This window comes from Podarcis pityusensis (genome assembly GCF_964106645.2).
Source record: "Podarcis pityusensis genome assembly, chromosome: 5".
Lineage (NCBI taxonomy): Eukaryota > Metazoa > Chordata > Lepidosauria > Squamata > Lacertidae > Podarcis > Podarcis pityusensis.
The window spans coordinates 13,518,007-13,544,589 of NC_138032.1; the positions used below are offsets into that span (position 1 = coordinate 13,518,007).

Consider the following 26,583-nt stretch of genomic DNA (forward strand, 5'->3'; position numbering starts at 1 on the left):
TGCCTCTTCCAACCAGACTCCGTCGTTTCCCTGCTGTGGTTGTCCTTGCTGCGTTGCTGCAGTTACCATTGCTGAGGCTGCAGTGTGCTTGTGGAGCCTCTGGGGACACTCTTTCGCCATATGCTGTGGATCATCGCAGATGTAACACTTCCTGTTCCCTCTAGGAGGCTTCGCTTTCACTGCTGCCGGTGCTAGGGCTCTGGCTGCTGACTGAGCCCTTGCACCTCCAACCTCCATAGGTTCCGCTCCTCCTCCTGGCGGAGGCGTGGATTGCGCACGCGCTGCTTCTCTGGGAAGGAAGGAGGAGCCCCTGGCTGGTTCGCGCCCTCCACGCCCTTCGCCACTGCTCCACGGACGTCCTTCCAGCCGCACCCCCACCGCCAGCGCCCTCTGAACGATCTCCTGCATGGTCCGGGGTCTCTCCCCCCTCGCAATTTCATCTTTAACCGAGCCGTGCAATCCCTCCCAAAACAGGTCTCTTACAGGAGCCGAATCTCTGTCCCATTCCAGAGCACTGACCAAAGCGAAAAAGCGGGCATGGTACTGCCTTACGCTGGCCCTCCCTTGCTTCAGTCCATGTATCTGCTGCCGAGCAAGATCCACGTCAATGCTTGACAAAAAGCACCCATCCATCGCTTTAATAAAGGCATCCGCGTTTTGGAGCGCCGGATCCTTATCTCTCCACAAATTGCGCAGCCATGCTTTAGCATCTCCATGCAAATGGGACATGATGAATCCCACCTTCTCTTGCTCATCTCTAAAGTCTTTATTCAGCAGTTGCAGTGCACACATTACATCTGCTCTAAAGTTGGGGTACTGTTGCAAATTCCCATCGAAGTGAGAGACCAAACCGCCTGTTCGTCTCCCCAACCCAATCCCCTCCGGTTTGGGTGTCAGTTGCCCTTGCTTCGTAAGCACTTCCAACCTGACCTGGAGATCCCTGTAGGCGGCAGCTGCGTCCTCCTCTCTCTTCCTGGATGCAAGAGCCTCGGCATTCAGGCGCGACACTGCTTCTCTGAGTTCCACTATCTGCTGTTCGGCCGTCATGTTGTCTGCCGTTCGTGAGCTCGCTAGTAGGCACCCGCTTTCTCTCCTCTCCGCGAGGCTATAGATGCCCACAATTTAGGAGATGGAGCTTACTGTCAGAGTTGCTTCCAGATCCTAGCTCACAGAGGATCACGCTAGCCAGCGATCATTAAATAAAAGTCTTTATTGAGTTACAGTTTCCATTCTCAAGCTGCTGCGTGCAACCCTACGTCTAATGGTTAGATCGGCGAAGCTCCATCTGAGTCTCCGCCCCTTGTACACCAACTTAATATCCTAGCCTTGCTCCACCTTTTCCGCCTGACTGTTCTTCTCTGGGTCCCTCTGCCCCCCGGGGTCTCTTCCTTCCGGGATTCCTCTGACGCTGACGCTGACCCCCCTGACTCTTCTCCCTCCTTTCGGCGGGCTTTAGGACCTGGCTCCCTTTCCGGGCTGCCTACTGCGCCACCTTCCTGTGCATTTGAACTTGTCGCGCGCGCCCAACCTTCCACCTTCCGTCTGACCGTTTCTTCGCTCCCCGATGGAGGTGTGGCCACTCCTGACTCGTGCCCTCCCCCCTGTTGTGAGCTGCCAGCGCTTGATCCCTGGCGCCCTTCCTCTTCCCTGCTCTCTGGCGGTGACGCTGGTCCCGATTTCCAACTGCTCCCCTCTGAGTCCCCTCTGGCTCTATCTTCCTGGGGTGTCCCCCTAGGCTCCCCCCTTGCCCTGGCCACTGGTGCTCCTTTCTGTGAATCTTCTGATTCACTGGAAAGACTCGGAGATCTCGGGTCGTCGTCATCACTCATCTTTTCTTCTGCCTCCTCCCCCTCGCTCTCTGTTTCCTCCCTTGCCCTTGCCTCTGCTCCTGAACCCCTGACAACCCCTCTTTGCCCAGGCGTATGGCCTGTGAAAGTGTGGGGGAGAGGACGGTTATTATGATGATTATGTTACTATTAGGCTGTCTGTCAGTGTGCTTTTTGCTATGTTTTTATTATATTTTTTATCATTGATGTTTTATCATGTGTTTCAAATGTTGTACACTGCCCAGAGATCTTTTGATAAAGGGTGGTATATAAATTGAATTATTATTATTACTATTATTATTACTATTATTTATTATCATCATCATCAAGATCCTCATTTCTGGCACAGCCAGGTTTTGCTTGATATCTGAAGATTCTCACCGTTCAGTCAAGGGGAACTTCCTTCGGAAGGGCATCCCACAGAATTGGTGCCACTCCTGAGAAGGCCCTGCTGCTCATAGCGGCTCGCCAAACTTGACCCAGCATGAAGTAGGGTCTCAGATACCGAATGGGGATCATGAGTTAGGACGTTCTGGACTGCAGTCCTTAAGGCACCTACAACCACCAACTGTTTAGGAATGCCCCATAATGTATCACCAAAAGAAGATGACACAGGTGTGCATAAAATCTGCAGGTGTCATCTTATATGTAGATGTTCAAATTTAGGAATTGTTATAATTTATAATTGAGACACAGTGCATGCCACCATGGCAAGGAAGGCTGCGAATCTGCTGTCTAGGTGTTGCTGTTGAGCAATTTCAAGGTCCTGACTTCTCTCCCTTCTTTGAATTCTTTACCTTTAAAATGCTTTACAACCAGACAGCCCTCTAAATAGAGAACTATCCTCCATTAACTAGGGCACACGCCCCCTCCGCCGCTGCCCCCAAAGCTGTTTGTGTTTAGCACATGCATATAATAAATCCGATGTAATCAAATTATAATGTGGAAAAAATATAATTTTGCATCACATCTTCTGCTCTTAATCCCCCATGCAGGATTTGAATTCCAGGACTGAGGAAGATCATTGAATTGTAATTCATTGTAAACTAAGGCCCTATATTGTGGAACCCCGATTATTCCAAACTTGCACGAATTTCCTTTGCTTGAATTTGCATTGAGAGACATCCTCGCGTTCCAAATCAGCTGAGTCCTCTTTTCTCGGGCAATAAAAATTTATAAGCAGAGCGCCCCTTGAAGTTGCTAGAAATTTCAGCCTTGGGTGAGCAAAGGATTAAGTGCTATAATTAGAACTAAATTTAGTAGGACTAATCATAGAGTAGGGTAAGCAGGATTTGACCCTTTAATATGCTGTTCAGCAAAATAAATCCAAGCTTTCACATTAGAATTTAGGAAACATGCCAAGCAGGGTAGTTTTCATACTCCCCACCTCCATGGTAATATTTTAATGGGAGGGGGTTGCATGGCTCAGAATGTGTTGCCTTATGAATACCACATGCCCACCCCCACCCTGCCACATGGCCACCCATGTGCAAAGGCAATAACAGTGACACATTAGGAAATCCCTGCCTAAATGGCTGTCCCTGACTCAGACAAGAGATGGGATACTGCTGGTTTCTTGTATCCTCTAACATTGCACAGATGTGCTTGCCATCTCCCAGTTGCCAACTCCAAAGTCATTGTCTTATCACACACAATGATAGGGATGTTATCAGCTCAGTGGTGAAGCATCTGTTTTGCATGTTTGTGGGAGGCGGTTTATTGTTTTGTTTTGCTTTTGTTTTAACTATTTATTTTGTGCTGTTATCCTGTATTTTTATCTTGTGAACTGCCCAGATATCTTCAGATGAAGGGCAGTATTTACTTTTCAACAACAACAACAAACTTGGTTCAACCCTCACCTTTTACCATCTTTATACAGACGGGGCCACCATAATCCCGAAACACCTTATCTTTATGATTTCTAGGTTCCCATCTGCACGATACTTTTAAAGCTGTGCTGTACCACTTTAGAGAGTCACAATTTCCCCAGAAGAAGAAGAAGAAGAAGAAGAAGAAGAAGAAGAAGAAGAAGAAATAATAATTATTTATACCCCGCCCATCTGGCTGGGTTTCCCCAACCACTCTGGGCGGCTTCCAACAAAATATTAAAATACAGTAGTCCGTCAAACATTAAAAGCTTCCCTAAATCCTGTAGTTTGTGAGTGGGTGCTGAGAGTTTTGAGGAGAGATATTTATTCCCCTGACAGAGATGCCGTTCCCAGAGTGGTATTAATAATCAATTCCTCTCCCCACGGAATTCTGCGAATGGTCGTTCTGCAAGGGGGAATAAGGGTCCCTTTACAACTCCCAGCACCTTTAACAAACTACATTTCCCAGGATTCTTTGAGGGAAGCCGTGCCTGTTTAAAGTGGTATGATGCTGCTTTAAGTGTATATAGTAGTGAGGCCTGAAAAGCTCAATATGGAGGTCAAATGGCCAAAATATTGGGAAATTTTGGAACAAGATGGAGATAGATTGAAACTGCAGAGCTTTGAAAAACTAAAAAACAAAGTGCGAGACTGGCTTCATTATTATCAGATAATGGAGGCATACAATTTGGACAAGAAAATCGGCTTCCAGGTGGAAAAATCAAAATTAGAAACAGAATTGTTAGAACCCAAAACTAAGATTTTTTCAAAGATGTATAACATGCTGTTGAAATGGAATACTCAGGATGAAACGGTGAAATCTGCTATGATTAAATGGGCACAAGATGTTGGACATGACATAATGTTTGCTGACTGGGAACACTTGTGGACCACAGGTATGAAATTCACGGCATGTAATGCCTTAAGAGAGAATATTATGAAAATGATATACAGGTGGTACATAACCCCAGTCAAGCTTGCAAAAATCTACCATTTGCCCGACAACAAATGTTGGAAATGTAAAGAAACTGAAGGTACATTCTTTCACCTTTGGTGGACGTGCCCAAGGATTAAGGTTTTCTGGGAGATGATTTATAATGAATTAAAAAAGGTATTTAAATATACCTTCTTGAAGAAACCAGAGGCCTTCCTCCTGGGCATAGTCGGCCAATCGGTGTTAAAGAAGGACAGAACTTTCTTTATGTATGCTACAACAGCAGCAAGAATACTTATTGCAAAGCATTGGAAGACACAAGATCTACCCACACAGGAGGAATGGCAGATGAAAATGATGGACTACATGGAATTGGCGGAAATGACTGGCAGAATCCGAGACCAGGGAGAAGAGTCGGTGGAAGAAGATTGGAAGAAATTTAAAGACTACTTACAGAAATATTGTAAAATTAATGAATGTTAGAATGATGTCGGATTGAAGTTAAGTGGTTTCTAGCTGTAATGGTATAAAATAATATGGAAAAATTGGTTTTTTAATACGTAAAAATTTAATGTTATAATATATCAAGATTAAAGATCAGGATTAAAAAGGAGGGAAAGGAATTGCTGGACTAACAAATTGAATTGGAATACAAAAGAGGGTGGTATGAGGAGGTCCGGGAAACAAGTAAATGTAAGAGAGGTAATGAAAAGATGGAATTGTTTTTAACTGTTTTTTTCTTTTTTTGTATTTTGTATTTTGTATTTTGTATTTTTCCTTTTTATTGTTAATTTTCTTATTAATGTAATCTTTTTCTTTTCTTTGAAATTTTAATAAATATCATTAAAAAAAAAAAATAGTAGTGAGGCCTGAAAGGCAGCATTTCGCATCCAGATCTCACCACTGCTGTTCTTGCTCATAACTCTGTGCTCTGACAGGGTCTCATTCTTTCCTATCACCTTTTATTTGGAGGTGAACGTTCTGCAAGCAAAGCACCTCCTCTATCCAACTGAGCTAGACAGTCCCTCTTCACTTTGCTTTCTGCAGCTCTAACTTAACTCATGTTTGTTCCCCCCCCAAAAAATGAATTTCATGCTTAGCTTGTTTTTTTCTTAATTAAAAACTTCCGTTTAGCCACCCGTAATAGGTGCATTATCAAAACTCATTAGCCCCATTCACTCTTGTCTGTCATCCCTAAGCTTTGCATTCAGGTGCGCATCTAAAAGGAAAAAAAAGTTCCCCGTCGGCTTTTGCAAACGAAAAGGAAATTAAATAATAAATATGGGAGCCAGAACGGTTTTATGAGTTTCAGTATGAGAAGGTGGCTGCAAGGCCCATAAGGTTTCACACAAAAAGGCATTACAGCTAAAGCTAACATGCTGACACATCCCTGATCTATAAAGTCTGCAGTAATGACAGCGGTAAAGGGTGGTGTGCCAGACTGGGGATTCTCCCCCCCCCATGTGCGCGCACACACACACACACACAGACACAAAAATAGAAATAGGTAAGGCATAGAATGAATTTATTATTGCAAAAAAGGTGTAAAAATCAAATAAAATTTCCCCAAAGCTTTCCTATAAAGCATCCACAATGGTTTACTACCTTCACCTGCGTTCATGCTAGGATCTTATTATCCTAGCTGTTGCCTTGTTTTCCAATTCCTTTAGTTCCTGTGTGACAAAAGTTCCTGCCTTTAAAGCTAAAAAGAACCTCCTAATTTCCGAATTCTGCGGGTCCTATTCATTATCCAAGCAGTAAGAAACTAAGGTCTTCTGGTCCTGCCATTTGGAAGGGGGGGTGGGCCTTCTGGACAATTCACAGCATTTCTTGCATGAGGTTGCTTCACTAAAACTCCTCTAAATCCTTTGGCCAAAAAGACACATCCCCGACCCCATTACAATGGTCAGAGATTTGTTGTAGTTAAAATCCAGTCCAATCCTCTGCGGGACATGGGTGGCGCTGTGGTCTAAACCACAGAGCCCCTAGGACTTGCTGATCAAAAGGTCGGCAGTTCGAATCCCCCCGACGGGGTGAGCTCCTGTTGCTCGGTCCCTGCTCCTGCCAACCTAGCAGTTCCAAAGCACGTCAAAGTGCAAGTAGATAAATAGGTACCACTCCGGTGGGAAGGTAAATGGCATTTCCATGTGCTGCTCTGGTTCGCCATGTTGTATGCCGGCTCCCTCAGCCAATAAAGCGAGATGAGTGCCGCAACCCCAGAGTCATCCGCAACTGGACCTAATGGTCAGGGGTCCCTTTACCTTTTTTTAACCAATCCTCTGCACTTCCCTTTCCTGGTTCTTTCTCTGTACATCAAGCTTGGACCAGACAGCCCTTCAAACAGAGGGCTGCTCTGTAATGTAGGTCACAGCCTCTTCTGCCGCAGCCACTGTTTTGGAGCTCAGCCATGTGGCCAGACCTGGGAGAATTATAGCGTTATGAGTTTGAAGGTTCCAGCCCCCTTTAATCCCTGGATCCAGCAAGTGTTAGAATTTAATCAAAGGCTTGGTGTGTTTAGCTGGGTGCCAGAATTCTAATCCTTGAATCCAGCGACTGTTAAAAGTTACTCAAGCCTCTGTAAGGGTTAGCCTCTGTAAGGAGAACAAAGTAAGGGGCTCTGTGGGAGATGCAAATGGATAGGGCCCTGCCTCCACGGCCGGATTTAGGTTTGATGAGGCCCTAAACTCCTGAAGGTAACGGGGCCCTTTATATGTCCAGCTGTCCTTTGTCAACAACAAATTGTCACTGTTTTTTGTGTTTAACACATGCTATATGGTAATTTATGGACCTAATAATCTAAAGCCATTTGCACATACAGAAGCCATTTGCACATACAGAATATAGGCACCCTATATATAGAAATGAGCAAACCAACGATATTTTAGGGAGCAGGCTAGCAGGCGGGGCCCATTACTTACTTCATAGGAGCATACACAACACAAAACACTGTTGCTGTATGTAGGTTTTGTTTTATTTGTTTTTCATCTTATATTTTGGAAATTATATCCAGGGGTTTTTTTCCTATAATTTTTTTGGGGGCCCCCAAGAGAGTGGGGCCCTAAGCTTGTTTAGCTTATACGTAAATCCGGCACTGCCTCCCTCCCTCAACTCCCACATAGTGAGAAGGACAAAAGCCAGAGTGTTTTTAGGACTGACTGAGAAGCAAACTGGAAAGCCCAAAAGGCAGAGAAATAGTTGAGCTCTGCTTGAATCTAAGGCTGTGGCTATGGGAGAAGCAAGACCTTTTTGATGTGTTAATACTGTGAGCCCCTCCACCGTAGGCTCAGGTTGTACATGTGTGTAAATACACCATATATTTATGTGAGATATTTCTATACACACACATACAGTGGTACCTCTGGATGCAAACAGGATCCATTCCGGAGCCCCATTCGCATCCTGAAGTGAATGCAACCCACATCTGCATGTCTGCGCCTCACGTTTCGCCGCTTCCACGCATGCACGTGACGTCATTTTGACCGTCGGTGCATGTGCGTGCGGTGAAACCCAGAAGTAACATGCTCTGTAACTTCCGGGCTGCCGTGGAGTGCAACCCGAAAATAGTTAACTTGAAGCACATTTATCCCGAGGTATGACTGTGTGTGTGTGTGTGTGTGTGTGTGTGTGTGTATCTCACAATCTCACAAAGACACCACAGGCTCTTCTGTGCCTCGTTTCCAAAAGGAAAACACAGACCACCTGGAATCTGTGGGATCTCGCACTGCTCAGAGATTGGAGTGGTGTTCAACACTACTATGGTTTCTAAGGGACTTCACCACTAACCCAAACCGCCTCCAGAATAGCTCAGAAGTGGCTGAGAATCTAGCATCCTTTTACCAAGAAGAGTTTGGATTTGATATCCTGCTTTATCACTACCCTAAGGAGTCTCAAAGCGGCTAACATTCTCCTTTCCCTTCCTCCCCCACAACAAACACTCTGTGAGGAGACTTCAGAGAAGTGTGACTAGCCCAAGGTCACCCAGCAGCTGCATGTGGAGGAGCGGGGAATCAAACCCGGTTCACCAGATTACGAGTCCACCGCTCTTAACCACTACACCACACTGGCTCCAAGTGATGTGTTAGCAGAAGAGGGAGATAAGAACAAGTTCCATAACTTAACTATGTGCTGTGTGAAGAAGTCTTTTTTCCTGTCCTGAATCTTCCAACGTTCAGAAGATTCTGTTGCTGATGTTCAAGGGTCCAGCACACTCAGTTCTCATCAAGTGTTTTTTTTAAGGGGGGGGGGTGTTTCTAACTATGTTTTTTGCTTCTGCCAACCTTGGGGCTCCACCAAGCCTGCTGATACCTCTCTCTTGCAATGTTCAGCCATGCCACTCACCAGCTGAACATTGGAAATAAAAGGGAGTGATGACATTGGCCTACCTTACAGAGTTGCTGTGAGGGTTGTAACTAGATAATGCGCGGGGAGCACGCTGAGCGAAGATTTAAATAACACTGGCTGGAGGAGCAGAGTCACTTTAGAAAGACCACAAATTAAAGTAAAGCAAAGCCCACCCACGTGAAATTAGCAGAAGAAAGGCTCAGCTGGGTGAGTCAGAAAGCCGTAGGAGCTGAATTCAAGTCATTCTTTGATTATAGGTTTGGAAAAACACAACTTTGTCTATAACCTAATAACAGAAAGAGGAGGGGGCATCTTACTAATAGGTGAGTTGATAACACAGAAACAAATTTGTTTGAGGTGGAGTGTGATAGCCTGGGATTCGGACTCGGAGGCTGAACCTGAGGAATCCCAGCCTGCACAGGATTCCCCGCCTCCAGAACCAGCTGAGCCAGGACTGGGGCTTGAGCCTGAAGGGTCCTCACTTGTGCTGGATCCTCAAGTGCAGGCACCAGCTGAGTCTGCTCTGGCTCTGGAGGTGATCGAGGACCCATTGCCTGCAGGTGCTCCACTCTCAGCCCTGTCAGGGGAGGCTGAGGTTGCCTCTGGGTCCGGTAACCCTCCAGCCTCTCCTGAGCTGCAGAGGCTCAGGGCAGAGAGGCGGAGGGAACTAAGTTCCCACAGGAGGAGTGCTCGCCTCCAGGCCAGGAGAGGCAAGTCACATGTGGACCGGGGCTGCCCTATGCCTTGGGGCAGATAAAAGCCAGCCAGCCCCAGTCCCAAGTTGCAGGAGCAATGTTGTTGGTAGCCAGTTCCTGCCTGCACCCTGTTCTGCGCTCCTGACCTCACCCAACTCCCTGCCTTGGACCCAGCTTCAGCTTTGACGGACTGCTTCCTACTGCACCCTCGACCTCGGCTCACGGAAACCCAGGGGACCAGCACATGGAGACTCAAAGAAGCTGCTTCTCTACTGAGTCAGGCCATGCAGCTCAGTCTCGTCTACCCTGACAGGCAGTGGTCCTCCAGTTTTCACACAAGAGTACCATATTTTGCAGTCCTTCCTAGAGATGCCGAGGACTAGACCTGGGGCCTTCTGCTTGCAAGCCCATCTCTTGCATAAAAGTACTGATGAACCCTCAGGGATACGGAACCCAAGAGAGTCACACTCCTCCAGTCTTCCCTCCCCCCCCCAGCCTTAGTTTTACCCACCTGTTGCGTACCTGCCATCTCCAAATAAGCATTCCCTAGCTGGATCAAACTAAAGGTCCCTCTGATCTAGTAGACTTCAATGGTCAAATGCATTAGGAACACAGAAGGCTGCCGGGTCACTGGAACATGCAGCTTGGCTTGTCTACACCAGGGGTGAGGAACCTGTCTCCCTCCAGGCATTGTTGCATTGTTGCACTACAACTCCCATGAGTTCCACCTAGCATGGCCATTGGCCAGGGATGCTGGGAGCTGTAGCAGCTGTAGTTCAGCAATATCTGGAGGGCCATAAGTTCCATAACCTTGGTCTATCCTGACTGGCAGAGGCCCTCCAGGGTATCAGACAGGGTTCCTTCTGAAGAGGAAGAGAAGAGTTTGGACTTGATATCCCGCCTTTCACTCCCCGTAAGGAGTCTCAAAGCGGCTAACAATCTCCTTTCCCTTCCTCCCCCACAACAAACACACTGTGAGGTGAGTGGGGCTGAGAGACTTCAGAGAAGTGTGACTGGCCCAAGGTCACCCAGCAGCTGCATGTGGAAGAGCGGGGAAGCGAATCCGGTTCACCAGATTACGAGTCCACTGCTCTTAACCACTACACCACACTGGCTCTCTGAGCCCTACCTGGAGATGGACCAGGGATCTCCTCATGCTCTTCCATTGAACTACGGCCTTTCCTCACTTTGACTTAGTAAAATATAGGCAGCACTGCTAGCTGAGTGGGGGTTCTCTGCAGAGATAGTGGTACAACGGCTGGCTTCACTGAATTTTTATTCATTTCTGTTATTATGAACACACACCCCCAATAGAAACACATTGTGTGTGTGTGTGTTTTCCTTCTTAGACAGCCCCACCTTCCAAGGGCTGCCTGAAGCTTCGATGCACAACACAGCATTAGCTATTAAGTCACTAATTATGAAAAGCTGAGTGTGTTGGGAAAACATGTAGATCTTCAAGGCAGGTGCAAAATGCAGAGCTGAGTCACTGGGGGAAAAAGTCAACCTGATTTCCTCTCAATACCAGCAATTTCACACTCGCCGTTGAAGGGGATTTAGACCTGCTGCTTGTTATGAAAGCTGTGGGAAGGCCTTTCGATTTGCTGTGGTTGTTGAAGTTTCTTGCACCAATGCTCTCTCTGGCCCCGGTCCAGTGCTAGTGCCATAAGAATAAGCTGTCAAGGTGGGAGAAGTAACCTAGGAATGCTGCTGGGATGTGAATTTGAAGTCACATCCAAATTGCATTTCTTTCCAAGTAAGATAGCACAGACTGTATCCTCACTTACTGTTCAGGGAAGTTTTTAATCTGTGATATTTTAGTGTATTTTTGGTTTCTATGGAAGCCGCCCAGAGTGGCTGGGGAAACCCAGCCAGATGGGTGGGCTACAAATAAATTATTATTATGATGATGATGATGATGATGATTATTATTATTATTATTACTGCATAACCCTAGGAATATCTACTTAGAAGCAAGTCTCACTGCTAGAGATGGAAGCATCTGACCATTTTGGTTTTCCCAGTTTCCCGTTTCTCCCATCTTAAGTTCAGTTCTCCACATTTCTGCAACAACTGGTGAATCTTTTTTTTAAAAAAAGAAAAAGATTGAAAATTCACCAGTGTGAATTTCTTCTAATAAACACAATTTTGTATGCAGTGCTGACTGGTGTACATAGTTTTGCAAGCAATTTTCCTTAATATAATGCATATTTGTGTGCTATTCTCATTAATACCTTCATTTTCATGCACAATTTCCACTCACTAATATATGTTTTGGCAAACGTCGTTTGGCTGGAAAACCGCACCACAAAATTTGGAGAAGTACAAATTTCAAAGGATCTCTTGTGTTTCGGTTTGCATATTGTTCTGGAAAGTGCAAAATTAGGATTGCAGCCTAAGAAAGGCTTAGATACCTATGCGAACTTCTGATTTATGTTCATGGGTTCCTTTCCAGCAACCTATTCATGCATCCAAACTTGTTTACATGTGTGCAAGCCTATATCTCCTTAGAAATATCACAGCATTTCTCTCTACCCACTAACTTCTTTCCCCTCTTTCTAGGCAAAACTGCTAGAGAATTGGGTGAAATTGCATGTTTCTCCTCTTTTTATGAAAAAGGAATCACTGTGCTTCTTTGCCACATGTGTACAAGTACAGCATGTTGACTTGATTTAAGGCCGCATCAACTTTGCCAATGCTCTTTCCGTATCTAATCCTTTCATTTTATTACTGTACTTTCCTTTAGCATGAATTGTTGCACTCCTGTGTAGCTGTATGAATTGTTAACAGTGTTAAATAATGGAGCACGATACTGTTTACCAGCAGAGATTAAATTGCATTTCTGGAGCTTTTATTTGCTCTTTTTTAAAGGATCTTCACCCGTAGTATTTCCCTAATGAATCCATTATTATCTATTGCCGTAGTTTCAATGACTCACCACACAATACAGATCCTCCCCTTTTTATCCAGTGTTTTTTTTATGCGCCCAACAAAACACAATCAATAGGAGCAGCTAACAAATTGCTCAAATGAAGTTGGACAATTTCAGTGAAAGCACTGCACATCATTAACAGTAACTATTCACTGCCTATGAATAAAGGAAATAATGCCTCTTTAAAATAATTATCAACAAGCATAATCTCTTTAAGTACTGCTTGTTCCTATGTATCCCCACCCCACCCCACCCCACCCCCGCCATAACACCCAGGTCTAACAATGCCACCACTTTGCCTGCTGGTGAGTCAGTGGTTATGAAATATGCAAATTGGTCCAAACAAAATTAGAACCATCATCCTGTAGCGCTATCTTCCTTCCCCTGTCTACTTTGTGGCCTCATTCCAGTCTTCAAAATCAGCCCCTCTGAGATATCCGGTCTACTTCCAGTCAAATAATCCAAAGGCAACACATCTCCCATCCCTTCAAGTTTGTTTGAGACACTGGATACAGCATTATCACAGCACATCCTTAGAGAGCTACAACCAGGCCTCCGTCTCCTCTCTTCATTCAATTCTGCCTGTAACTAGAATGCTTTGTTTGAGTTAGGCATCCCAAACAGGTCCGAAGTGTATTCCTCCATTCAAGCGCACTTAATGCAATCATCCCCAAAATTCATCCTTTCTCTTTCTGGTCAGTTTCTGCATATGATTTACATTTCAGGATTATTATTTTTTTAAAGAACATAAGAAGAATCCTGCTGGATCAGACCAAAGGTCTATCCGGCCTAGTATTCAGCTCCCACAGTGGCCCGCCAAATCATATAGGAAGCCCCACAAACAGGACATGAGTGTGAAATAGCATTCACCCATTGGATCTGTTCCATTTTCTACCAGGTCTGGTAGTTTGTTGAGTATGGCATAAAATAGGAACTAGGCACTAGTATTGCGGAAGTTCCATGCCTTTCAGTGAAGGTTATTTATACAACAGCACTGGCTAGTGGATCATGATGCAGAACCCCAGTTAAAGTATAAACTCTGTTCTCTAAATATCTGAGAAACCACGTGCACACCCTCCAACACTTTGAGGCAAAAATCCAGGACGCCATCTTCCCCAACACCATCTTCCTGTTTTTTATTGCAACAGCACGGCAGCCATTTTGGTTGCTGAGATTTCGCACCACAATTCTGCCCCCCCCCCAAAAAAAACTTTTTCTTGGATACTTGTGGGGTATGCATGTGTGTGAAAGGGACAAAACAACCACAACTTCACTTTCAGTATACACCCAGGAACCTCACCTAAATGCTGGAGAGCTTGCACCTCTGCAGGCACATACATCCACATGTGGTGGGAACGCCCCCAAATTCAATGTTTTTTGACATCAGTCCTAGAAGAAATCTATGAAATATCAAACAGTTATTAGAAGCCAGTCTAAAACTGGCCCTATTAAATGCTTTCCAAGACAACAATGCACACTCACACTACAAAGAACTCATAAGTCACATACTCTCGGCAGCTAGGAGTGTCATAGCTAGACCCTGGAAAGATCTGTCAGGAGTGAAAATGGACCACTGGTACAAAACAGTATGGGAAACAACCCTAGTAGAAAAACTAACCAGCAATTTGAAATTAGCATGGGGACAAATAAAGGAGGATGCCCTCACCCCGGTGTGGCTCCCCTTTATTACATACATTGCCCAACAAGACAACAACATAACCCCACCCCCGAGAGTATACAAATCAATATGGCTGATTTGACCCAACAACACACACACCCCTCATACACACACAAACACAACTCTCTGCAATCAACTGAATGCAAACAAACATGCCCTGGGATCTCCAATCTCTCTCCCCACCAATGAAAACTGATGAATGAATAGATGAAGAACCTGTCCATGTGACACTGACACAAAACCCACACATACACGATGCAAAAGAAGGAAAAATATTGCCCCACCTTCTTTCTTGCACTTCTTCCTCCCCACATCTTTCTCACCCCCAATCTTACAATGCCTATGATAGCAATGTCTCATACAAAATGTAACCGACCTGTAGTTAGGACTCTATGAACGAAAAACAGAGACTTTATATGCACCTTTGTTATCCCTGAAAAGCCTTCAATTATTTTTTTAAAACCTTCACTTTCAATGACTAACATTGAAAGGCATAAGAATTCACAGGCCACCATTACTCCATCATGAATACTACAGCCCCCACAGATGGGTCCAACACTCAGACCTTAACAAGCTTTGCAGAACCTGGCTGGCTAGACCTCAGCTGCACTGCAAATTAACTCTAGACTGACTTTGCTAAATATCTGGGTGACCTTCTCAAGAGGCATAAAGTTAAACTTGTTTCTTGGTCGATCTCCCCCCCCCCCCGCCTCATTTTTAGACTAACGGTCCACCATTTTCTATTAAATTGCAACAAAAGTTAACATTATCTATCTAACATCATGGGCCCAACTTTAATTTTGCTCACTGTTGCGCCCGGGCCATGCTCTGAATTGTTCCTTCAACAACAGTGAGCGTTCAAGTTGCTGAGAAATGGTACACATGCATGCGCATTATCAGAATCTCACATGAAAGGGAATCTCACAAAGAACAGAGCTGAGGAGCTGTTCTTCTTCCTCTGCCCCAAGATCACATGCTGCCACTGGCTCCACCCTTGGGATCCACACATTATGTGTGAATGTCTGTAGGGGAAAACCTACATGCAAAGACCTCTACTCACAAAGGTTTTCTTTGTGTTCTGTGTTTCTTTGTATTTTGGAACTCCCTCTTCCTGTAGAATGTCCTCCCCTCAGATGTCAAGCAGATAAATAACCATACAATTTTTAGAAGACATCTGAAGGCATCAGGAAGAATTTAATATTTGATATTTTATTATGTTTTAATATGTGCAAGTAGATAAATAGGTACCGCGCTGGCAGGAAGGTAAACGACATTTCTGTGCGCTGCTCTGGTTCGCCAGAAGCGGCTTAGTCATGCTGGCCACATGACCCAGAAGCTGTATGCCAGCTCCCTCGGCCAATAAAGCGAGATGAGCGCCGCAACCCCAGAGTTGTCCGCGACTGGACCCAGCAGGCAGGGGTCCCTTTACCTTTACCTTTAATATGTGTTGGAAGCCACGCAGAGTGGCTGAGGTATAAATTATTATTATTATTTATTATACAATTATAATTCCAGAATGTAGAGAAAGTCTATGCACACAGTGGTCTAACCACATAGAAAACTTGATCTGCATGTGATCCATGCTATGTTATATAATGATTTTATCCCAGCTATAGCTCTGTATCGGGACGCGGGTGGCGCTGTGGGTAAAACCTCAGTGCCTAGGACTTGCTGATTGCATGGTCGGCGGTTCGAATCCCCGCGGCGGGGTGAGCTCCCGTCTTTCAGTCCCAGCTCCTGCCCACCTAGCAGTTCGAAAGCACCCCTAAGTGCAAGTAGATAAATAGGTACTGCTTTTAAAAAAGCAGGAAGGTAGACGGCGTTTCCGTGTGCTGCGCTGGTGCTGGCTCACCAGAGCAGCTTCGTCACGCTGGCCACGTGACCTGGAAGTGTCTCCGGACAGTGCTGGCCCCTGGCCTCTTAAGTGAGATGGGCGCACAACCCTAGAGTCGGACACGACTGGCCCGTACGGGCAGGGGTACCTTTACCTTTATAGCTCTGTATCATAGGAATGGGGAAAAGTCCACCAGATCATTTTAACTGGGGCTGCAAAGTTTAGCCAATTAATCAGTTGATTTGCATTTAAATAAGGCTGCTCCTTGTACTGCATGTCATATTAATCATAACAACATTTTTTATATAAAAAAATAGTAAGTTAACATACCAAATGGAATGTTGCCGTTCATTGCAATAGCAAACAAATAGGTGTTATGACCTGCAAACAATGGCCATATCCCTTCTATGTTCTTTTAACACAGCACAGGCTTTATTTGCTTATCTCTAGCAATGAGACTGTTTTGTGTGGAATTCATGGCCTTCAAGGGAGCCTGTTGATGTTATCTGTGCAAGCAAATAATAGTGAAAAATAAGGGAGCCTTGGAGCTATAAGGTCAGCTCATTCGCCATGTTGACTGGCACACATTAAATAGGATCATTTGAGCCAGGCTTCTGAACAGTCCCCATCTAAGAACTATAGCAGAAGAGATGAGGCAAGGAGGTTTTCCTGGTTTCCTGGATAACTTAGGTGATGGGTGGGCAAGCAGCCTGGGAGCAAAAACAGCCACCGGACAGTAACTGCTGCTGACTTCCTTGAAATTCTGAGCACCCACCAACACAAAAATGAAGCACAGGCACTAATTATTTTCATGTTTGGGCTGTAGAGAATCTGTCAATTTTGGATTCTCTCGGTTTCTTATATTTCCATTCCTCTCTACATTTCTACATCAATTTTGTGATTTATTTTTGTTAAAAAAGCCGATGAACATTCAGCTGCATTTTAGTGTGATTTCCCCCCCCCCAACACAGTTTTGCACACATGCAGTTTTGCCTAATGTACACATTTTGACAAAGCAATTCTCTCTCCCCCCCCCCCAAATATACAGCATTTTTTCTATGTTATCTCCAGTAACTCACCCACCCCCGCTGGGCAAGCGCTCGTGCCCTGGGCGGGGGCAGGACACACAAAGGGTGAAGATCACCCTCCACGCTCCCTATCCCCAGCCACTGCCAGGCATGTGGCATGACACGATGCCTGGGTCCCTCAATGTGGGGGGCAAGTCGGTGCCCTTGGCATGCAGAAGGCGCTCTCTAAATCACTCAGTCATCACACACAGAGAGAGCAAAATGTGGAGCTAGACAATGTTGACTGGGTGAACTCAGGGTGGTGAGGGGGCGCTGAAGGGAGTTCTTGAGCAAGGAGAAGGAGAAATTATGGGTGGGAGAGTGAAGCAGCTATGAGACGTTTTGCCACCTACGCCAAAATTTGCTCATCTGGCACTGTGAAAGGTCCCAGGTCCAATCCTTGACATCTCCTGATAGGATTGGGAACGACAGAGTTCTGCCCCAAACCATGGAGAGCTGCTGCCCAGTTTTAGAAATTCAAGATATATAAGCTAGGCGCCAAATGGCTTCTTAAACGAAAGTTGCAGTCGCCAAAACTGAATGTCTAGCTGCCATTTTGCGGCAAAACGGCTCTAAATTCTTAGTTTGCAAATGATGGACTTACTGTGATTGATTCTCACTTAAACATCTGGCTAGTTCAGATGACAACCTTGTCCTTGAGCTAGGTTAAGAGCTTTGAGAACTTAAAGAAGAAAAGTCACTCAATCCAGGGACAGCCCACATGTATGTTGTCCTGTACTGACCTCGTTTTCTTAATGTTGACAAGGACCATTCATAACATAGGAATATTCTTCACAACTGTGAGCAGGGCAGTGGGGATGGGAAGTGAACACTAAGCTACAACAATCAACTACAATGTTGTTCCACTGCTCCTGCTCAGGCTACACAGAAAAGGCATTTTGGTTCCAGAAATTCATTCCTAATGTGCAGATAAAATACAATGGATAAAAGTCTACAAGGTGAGGCATCAGTGTGTGAAAACAGTCCACATCCAATGATCCCCAGATGGTGGAGACGCCAGGCACCATCTGGGCACGGGGCATCTTCACTTGGTCGAAAAGTGGTTGAAACCCAGGTGCAAAATACGCCTAAAGGTAAAGGGACCCCTGACCATTAGGTCCAGTTGTGGCCGACTCTGGGGTTGCGGCGCTCATCTCGCTTTATTGGCTGAGGGAGCCGGCGTACAGCTTCTGGGTCATGTGGCCAGCATGACTAATCCGCTTCCGGTGAACCAGAGCAGCACATGAAAACACCGTTTACCTTCCCACTGGAGTGGTACCCATTTATCTACTTGCACTTGACATGCTTTCGAACTGCTAGGTTGGCAGGAGCAGGGACCGAGCAACGGGAGCTCACCCTGTCACGGGGATTCAAACCGCCGACCTTCTGATTGGCAAGTCCTAGGCTCTGTGGTTTAACCCACAGCGCCACCCACGTCCCTTGCAAAAATATGCCTAGCACCTGGCTAATTTTGAACACTGCTGCTGCCAGTCTCTGTAGTCAGTTCTGAGATAGATGGACCAATGGCCTGACTTGGTGTGAGACATCTCCCTAAGTTCCCCTATAGCTGCTCTTTGGAATCAGGACTGGAAGTCATGGTTGCGATTTTCTCCTGCTCTCTTTAATTCCAAGGAGAGAATGTAAATTTGGGAAGGGGCTTCTCCTGCCATTGCTCTGTTCCTCCAATCAAATGCAGAGCCCTCAATCCACAGTTACTGTAAAATGAAGACAAGCATGGCAAGACCTGGGTCATAGATCTCCGTCGTCACACCTCTTTTGGCCCTCAGTTGTATAAGGATATGCCTCGTGTTGACTTAGCCCATTGGTCCATTCAGCCCAGCACTGTCCAATCTGACTGGCAGTGACTCTCCAAAGTTTCAGCCAGAGGTCTTTCCTGTATCTGCAGACCTGGGCATCCAAACACTTAGAGACTGCACAGAGGAATAAACACAGCTCCAAAATAATGGTGGTTTTTGGGTTGTTTTTTTGCTTGACGGGAGAATAGAAAAAAGGGAAAGAAACCTTTATGAGAACTCTCATAAGTGTTCCTCTCAGAGACTGAAAGGTGGTAAGTTGCCAAAGGCCACCCTTGGGCCCGAATAAAACAACAACAACCCTAGTTCTCAGACCTTTCTCCAGAAACCAGGTCCAACGCTGCATTCTGTTGACCAAGCTAGCTGCAATAATCAAGAAGCCAGATGTTCAAAAGGCTTGAAATGTGGTTTTCAATCTGTTCATGAATAAATGTTTTCTAGTGTGAATTACCTGTGCTTATTTACAGGGAACAGGCAGCTGTATAAATGCAAAATATTTTTTTTAAAAAAAATAATAATGAACAGAATGGCACTGCCTATCCCCCCCCCCCAAAAAAAAATCAACAGCCAGCTGTTTAATCTCAACTTTGCAATGGATCTCCAGTGGATCTTAGGCATCCTATCTGATGCTAAGGGCAACCATAAAGAGGCATGACATTGAGCTGGTGTCTGCATTGTTAAAGATAGCATTCTCAAACCTTAAGGAAGCCAGCCTTTTACTAAAATACTTTTTAAAAAAAGACTGCTAAAATAGTATATCCTTAATAAGAGTCAAAGAAGAACCAAAAGGTGAAGCAAGCAGATTGCCAGTTAAATTCCAAGCTGCTTAAATAAATATATTATTTTAACTTAATTGCTGTGCAGCCACATGCACCCTTAAAATGATTTGAGAGAATGCCCTTTCTGCAGATTCCAAGGTAACGTCTAGCTTTAATTAAAAGTCAATTAATATTAAGTAATCTGACTAATTTTAATTAAACCTGCCGAAAATTGATTTTCCTTCAGCTAAGCAAATATGAAGTTCTGGTACAATCTCCCTGGAAAAAGAAATAAACTACCCCTAAACACTCACATTTCAGGAGCAAACGAATGTCAGCTGTTGTGTTTAAAAAGAGAAGATTTTGAATCAGCCAACATGAAAATGAAAATGCCAGTGGTCTCACATAACCTTAAGAGAAATATATTCACAGACGTTTATTTCCCCCTCATCTCCTGTAAGACTGAGATTAAGGTTGCAAAGGCTGGATTCAGTGCTATTTACGAGCACGCAAACCAAATTCCACTCCTGTTGTCACGCAGCCCATCCCGTGGCTGTTTTCTCAGAAGTTAGTGCCATGGGCTTTGAAGGGATTCAATCCAAAGTGTCAAAGGATAGCCTCCCAGCCTATCCCTGTTTACTCGACATTAAATTCCAAGAGGAAGGAATTACAGCACCTTTATGCCCCTATGTACATTTCCCTCCTTGGTCTGTATAGATTTTCAAAGGTTTTCAAGCTTTGCAGTTTTCAACCTCATCTGTCCACAACAGTAAAAAATTAATAATCAAAAGTCATGCACATCAGTAAATAAACTGCAATTCCATATTGAGTCCTTTCGAACTCATCACATCCAGGTCAACCTCATTGGTTTGGAAGCAGATGGGGACAGAGGCAGAAAAGGATCACTTCAGGTGCTAGCACTGTAATTCCTATTCCACTACCCTGCCCTATATTATCTTGATTATGGCATTCCTCAAAGGCCCCTTTGTAACCTGCCCATATACTCCTTGGCTCTGTGGAGTGGTCAGTTCCCTCTCCAGCACAGCCTAATCCTGAACCACATGACTTGTCCATCAAGCTCAAAATGACAGGATTCCAGGCAGAGACATTGTCCAGTTCCCTCCTGCCTTGAAGATGCTGGGGATTGAACCCAGGGCGTTCCACCTGCACAGCAAATGCTCTACCCTTCCCTAATTTCACCTCCTCTCCCTTCAAGTGCCATTCCGACATGCTTCCACTGCAATCTCCGGGCAGTTCTCCCTTCCTTTCCTCACCTATGCCCATTCCTCATCTACCTCCCCAGTGGCACCCTAATTGCACCTGGTCCCTTCCCAGTAAGACCTGGGTGCCTTCCCTCCCATTTCCTCTTCCACCCCACTGAACCCCCTTCCCAGTCCTTTGGCCCTGGCTACCTATTGGGGCATCCCTCTAGGAGCACCCATCCTCCCTCTCTTCCCTTATGGAACACTGCATGAGATTCCAAGCATCACGGAGACACCGCTGGCTCTCCTGGTGTCTACAAGACAACGCCAGCGGGGGCAGGAGGAGACTTTGAGTGACAGGCTTTGCTTAGACATCCCATCGCAGGGACACCAAGAAACAGAAGGATGGGGGAGTAGCCTATGCAGATGAAGGGGCGGAGCTATGCAAAGAGGCGGCGCTGGATCTTCAAGGGCTGGGGCAATCCGCGGCTGCTTTGGCCACCACCACCACCACCGTGGTGTCCCCGACTGCCCCCGTCGAGTTTCCTTGCACAGAACTGCAGCGCTGCCATTCACTCCTATGGGACAAAGGAGGGAGGCGTTCTTGGGGGTCGCGCAAGCCGCTCGGGAAGCCCAGGCCTTTATTGCCAAGGGGGAGGGAGAGAGAAAGAGAGAAGTGTGTGTGTGTTTGTGTGTTGCAATCTTTATTTCCTATACACACACCGCCCCCCATCCTTGCACTACACAAGCCCTATATCTCTTTCTCTGGCTAACGGCGGTCATTTTCCTCCTCGCCATCAACAGCGAACAGCCAGGCTGCAGCCCCGTCTCACCGGCTGCAAAGTTTCGCTGCATCTGCAACCGAGGGAAGGTAACAATGACAAAAAAAGAAAAAAGAGGCCCGGAGCAGGCAGAGGGAGCTGCCCGCTAGACCCAGCTCGGCAGCCCCTGCCTCCGGGAAGCGTGCGCCTCGTCTCGGAAGAACCCAGCCGGCCAAGAGAAAGATAGATTTTCTCTTAACAGCAACAGAGCGGAGGAAGATCCAGGGAGAGAGAACCCCTCAATGCCGCTGCTGGCCGTCACATACACACACGCGCACACACACACTCGTGTCAGTTACACGCACGCCAGAGATCACACGCACACAGGGAGACATCTTCACCACCACCCTCCCCGAGCCACGCAGACCAGCGCGCCCGGGAAACAGCAACAAAACAAAAGAACCTAAAGCCCAGCAAAGCCTGGAGTGTCTCACAATGCAAAGTTGCGGGAGATCCGAGTGCACTTCTGCCTTCGCTTGGCGTCGCCACCCTCCTCTCTCTCCTCTCCCCTCCGCGCACCGGCGATGTTTTGCAAGTCACAAGCGCTGGCCATTCTGCGCACCCCCACCCCACCCCCAATACATACACAAAATACACCCCAGTCTCACCAACATCACCCACTGCCGTCCTACTCGGAGAAACCAGATCTTCCCCCCACCCACTCCACAAAAGCCACCCACCCCACCGTCCTTGATCTTAAAACTATGAAATCCCCCCCCCCCAGGAAACAAGAACTAACCGATGCGCCCCCCCCCCCCGCGCCAACATTCCTGGCAGTGTCCAGATAATGCAAGGAGCGATTATCTATCTATCGGGGGAGGGGGGTGGTTTAAGCATTCTGTCGTTTAAAAAATGAAAAGGAAATCAAACTATTTACCAATTCCAATAAGCCTTGTTTTGTTTTGTTTGTTGGCTTAAAAAAAAAAAGAAAAAAAGAAAAATCAAACCGCAAGTCCGCTGCTAAAACCGTAATTCACTGTTTGGATCCCGGGCGTTATCCTCTTTTAATCAGCTGTAACCCCGAGGTTCTTAAATCATCCGCTGGACACTTCCAAATTGTATCGATTTATATAATTTCCCCCCCTCTTGCTCTCCTCTGCCCAAGACTGCGAGAAAGAAAGAGGGAGGAGGAAGAGGAGAAGGAGAAGAAGAAGGAGAAATCCCATCCGGAATTCATCGGCGTGAAGCATCTGTACCAAGCCGCCGCCACCTCCATTTAAATCCGACCATCAGGCAAGAACTAGAAATGATCAAACGTTACTTCTTTTCGGCTGCAATCAGATAATCCTACTAATCCAATAGATTTATCTCGATTTGAAATTGCCCTCCAGATGAATCTCCTTTGCTTGATGTCCAGTTGTGTGTGATTTCACAGCACACGGAGACTGAAGAGGAGTCTGTGTTTGTATGTGTGTAGTGTGGGGTGTGTGTTTTTTTTAAAGGATTTTTTTTTCCAGGAGGGGGGAGATTCTGGATGCGCTGCTCGCTAAAAGAAAGGGGGGGAAATGCCGAGAACCTTGGTTTTTCCCCTATTATAGGTTTCAACTCCAAATTGCTGCTAGATGAAAAATGGTACAAAGGTACCCCTAGTGGCCAAGAGCCGAACAACAAGCCATCCCACTCCCCCCCCTTCCTCTTCTCTCTCCCCCCCCTTCCTCGCTTGCTTTCTTCTTTTCTTCTTCTTTTTTTTTTCGCGGCAGTCATCTGCTAGAGGAGTCTCTGTAAAACGGCCATTCTGCCTTGTTAATTAACCATGCCTCCGAATAGAAGGATAAACTTTATTAGCACCGGGGAAGGAAGAGAAATGCACTCTTGCCTCTGTGTGAATCTACAGCTAAGAATATTGCAATGCTGTGCCGAAGAGGCGAATTCAAAGGCTGCAATCTTGCTAGGAAGAAGCAGTTTTGCACGTTCAAGCACAAGGCTGAAGGTTCACCGCAGCCTTGTCCGTGGCATGCTATTGCCACCCGCACCACCCCTGTGTGTGAAGTTTTTTTTTTTGGGGGGGGGTTCTTTTTGCAAAGCAGAGAGTGCAGAAATGTAACACCCCCAAAGGCAGAGAAAGGAAAACTCTACCAATTCAAGTCTGTTGAATCTATCAGACAGGATGGAACAATCCACAGACGGCAACTAACCAGTGTTAGTACGATCGCAAAACATTGCAATGCCTTGAGTGGCAGGTGAAACTTGGCTTGCCCAACAGTTTATGGGAAGCTCGGTGCTGCTCACGCAAGCAAGTTTAACTCAATGTCCACATGACAACGTCCTCCTCAAAATGCAGTCCCATATTCTATATTGTCACACGCCACCCAGGGGTGCCAACTTGAATAAACTATTGGGGGCGGAAGGCAAGGCCTGCCCCGCATGACTGATCACATGACATGGTGCATGCACACCCTTTGAATGGCAATGCCCATCAACTTTGGAGGGGCCCAGCCCCCTCAAATATTTTATTGGGGGGCAAAAGGATCTTGGCCCCTAGGATTTGGCTCCTAATCTCAGAGTGGTGCGAAATTTGAGGTGCTTCCCCAGGGTTTGCTTTCCTCTGAATGAGGGGCAGTAGAGACTGTGGTGTCTTTATGATATATGGTTTATTTACACATATATACAACCTGAGCCTATGATGGATGAGCTCACAGCATCAATACCCCAAGAAGGTCATGCTGTCCCCATAGCCGCAGCCTTGGATCCTAGAAGAAATCAGACACGGCTCTGTCTCTCAACTGCCCAGCCTGCTTCTTGCTCGGAGCTTCTACCTCATACACACAACTTAAGCCTATCTAACTAACAGACTTAAGAGAGCTACATCAATTGTCTGGGGTAGCTCTGTATTTAGGGAGGAGAAAGTGGGAGGAGGCAGCCCATAGCTGGAGAAGAACACTGCAAGGATGAGGGAGTATTAAAGGCGGCACAATGAGGTCACATTCCACATTAAACCAAGGTAAGGACTTTCCCTTAGACCAGCAGTCTTCAACGTTTTTAGATCTGGAACCCAAACATCATCTAGAGACCCATTTCTTAATCTGTTAGTGTTTATGCATATGGTAGCGCTGCTATTGCAACCCATCTTAGATCTGCCCAGCTGACAAGTTGCTTAGATTATCATATGTATTGTTTCAGTTGTGAAGCGCACAGGTACCATTCCTCTTCTGCCAGGTGTGCCTCGCAACTGTGGATGCACAGGGCCATGGGTTCCATGCAGCATGCATGGCCCTGGCACCAAAATTTGTGGGTGCCCAGCCCCTTCATGGGGAATTTTGTGGGTGCTCAGGCACCAAGGGAGCTGGTACCCATGTCTTCTGTCCATCCCTAACCATCCCCTTCTATATTTGATCTTCATGAAACATGCTCAGTTCTTATGGGGCTGTTTCCTGGGGTCAGGCTGGCCTCGAGAGGCATTTTAAAGTTTTGCTGTTGTCCTTACTTCTGCAGCCCTCAAGATCTCTTCCAAGTACACAGACACGTTCTCTCAGGTCGCTTCCAGGTGAGCTGCTTATTCAGCACTTATCATGATTTGCTTGCACAAAGTTTGCAGGGAGGTTATATGCAACACCTGCTGTTAACATTCATTGCAATGAGTTTGCAGGGAAGTTACATGATGTTGTGTCGAGCAATCGGTATCCCACACTTTCTGGTGCATCTCTCCATCACCTTCCTTATTTCAAAAAGTCAATGGAAAGTACCGTATTTTTCGCTCTATAAGATGCACCAGACCACAAGACGCACCTAGTTTTTGGAGGAGGAAAACAAGAAAAAAAATATTCTGAATCTCAGAAGCCAGAACAGCAAGAGGGATCGCTGGGCAGCAAAAGCAGCAATCCCTCTTGCTGTTCTGGCTTCTGGGATAGCTGTGCAGCCTGCATTCACTCCATAAGACGCACACACATTTCCCCTTACTTTTTAGGAGGGAAAAATAATAATAATAATAATAATAATAATAATAATAATAATAATATCTTTATTGTCATTGCCCCCTTCGGGGACAACGAAATTACTTGACTGCTCCATAAAAACACTAATTAATCAATACAGTATAATACAGCAAGGGAGATTAGATGACTTTCAAAGTCCGGGCTTCCCATTCAGGGCCGAGATCGCTCTGGAGAAGAAGCTGTTCTTAAGACGGCTCGTTCTTGTCTTCATCGTCCTGTATCTCCGTCCCGACGGCAAGAGCTCGAAGAGACAGTGACCAGGATGCGATGGATCTTTTACTATGTCCAGTGCCTTCCTATGGCACCTTGTGGCATAAATCTGCTCTAAGGTGGAGAGTGGGCAGCCAACAATGCTCTCTGCTGCCTTAACAACCCTGCACAACCCCATCCTGTCCTGGGTAGTACAGCTTCCGTACCACACACATAAGCCATAAGTGAGCACGCTCTCAATGGTACAGTGATAGAAGGCAAGCAGCAGTTTCTGCGGAACATGGTTTTTCCTTAGTATTCTCAAAAAGTACAGTCTCTGCTGCGCCTTCTTCACAAGCCCCCTTGTGTTGACACTCCAGGACAGATCCTCTTGTAATTCAATGCCCAAAAATCTGAACGTTGTTACCCTCTCCACACAGACCCCATCAATCAAAAGTGGCTGGACGTTGCTCTTCTGTCTCCTGAAGTCCACCACAAGCTCCTTTGTCTTCCTTGTATTTATGAGCAAGTTGTTAGCTCTGCACCACTCTGTCAGCCGCTCCACCTCATCTCTATAATCCGTTTCACCCTCCCTTTCAGAGATGAGCCCAATCACGGTTGTGTCATCTGCAAATTTGACAACCCTATTGCTAGGGTGAGTAGCAACACAATCGTACGTATAGAAAAGTGAG

At 46.0% G+C, this 26,583-nt stretch overlaps 1 protein-coding gene and 1 long non-coding RNA gene across 9 annotated transcripts in view; one reads left to right on the top strand and one right to left on the bottom strand.

Moving 5' to 3' along the window:
- Window positions 1–26,583, bottom strand: part of NLGN1 (neuroligin 1) — a 625,739-nt gene that overhangs the window by 461,457 nt on the left and 137,699 nt on the right. For 4 of the 8 annotated variants that reach the window (XM_081007904.1, XM_081007903.1, XM_081007902.1 and 1 more), the window contains exon 1: window positions 22,648–23,256. The exons of 1 other annotated variant lie outside the window; for it this stretch is intronic. The gene's annotated coding sequence lies outside the window, so the exon portion shown is untranslated. Of the gene's footprint in view, window positions 1–22,204; window positions 22,283–22,647; window positions 23,258–26,583 lie in introns of those variants that run through there. 3 more of the 8 variants (XM_081007900.1, XM_081007896.1, XM_081007898.1) reach the window with 2 other exon arrangements.
- Window positions 1–26,583, top strand: part of LOC308478528 — a 578,068-nt gene that overhangs the window by 34,085 nt on the left and 517,400 nt on the right. The window lies entirely within an intron of this gene.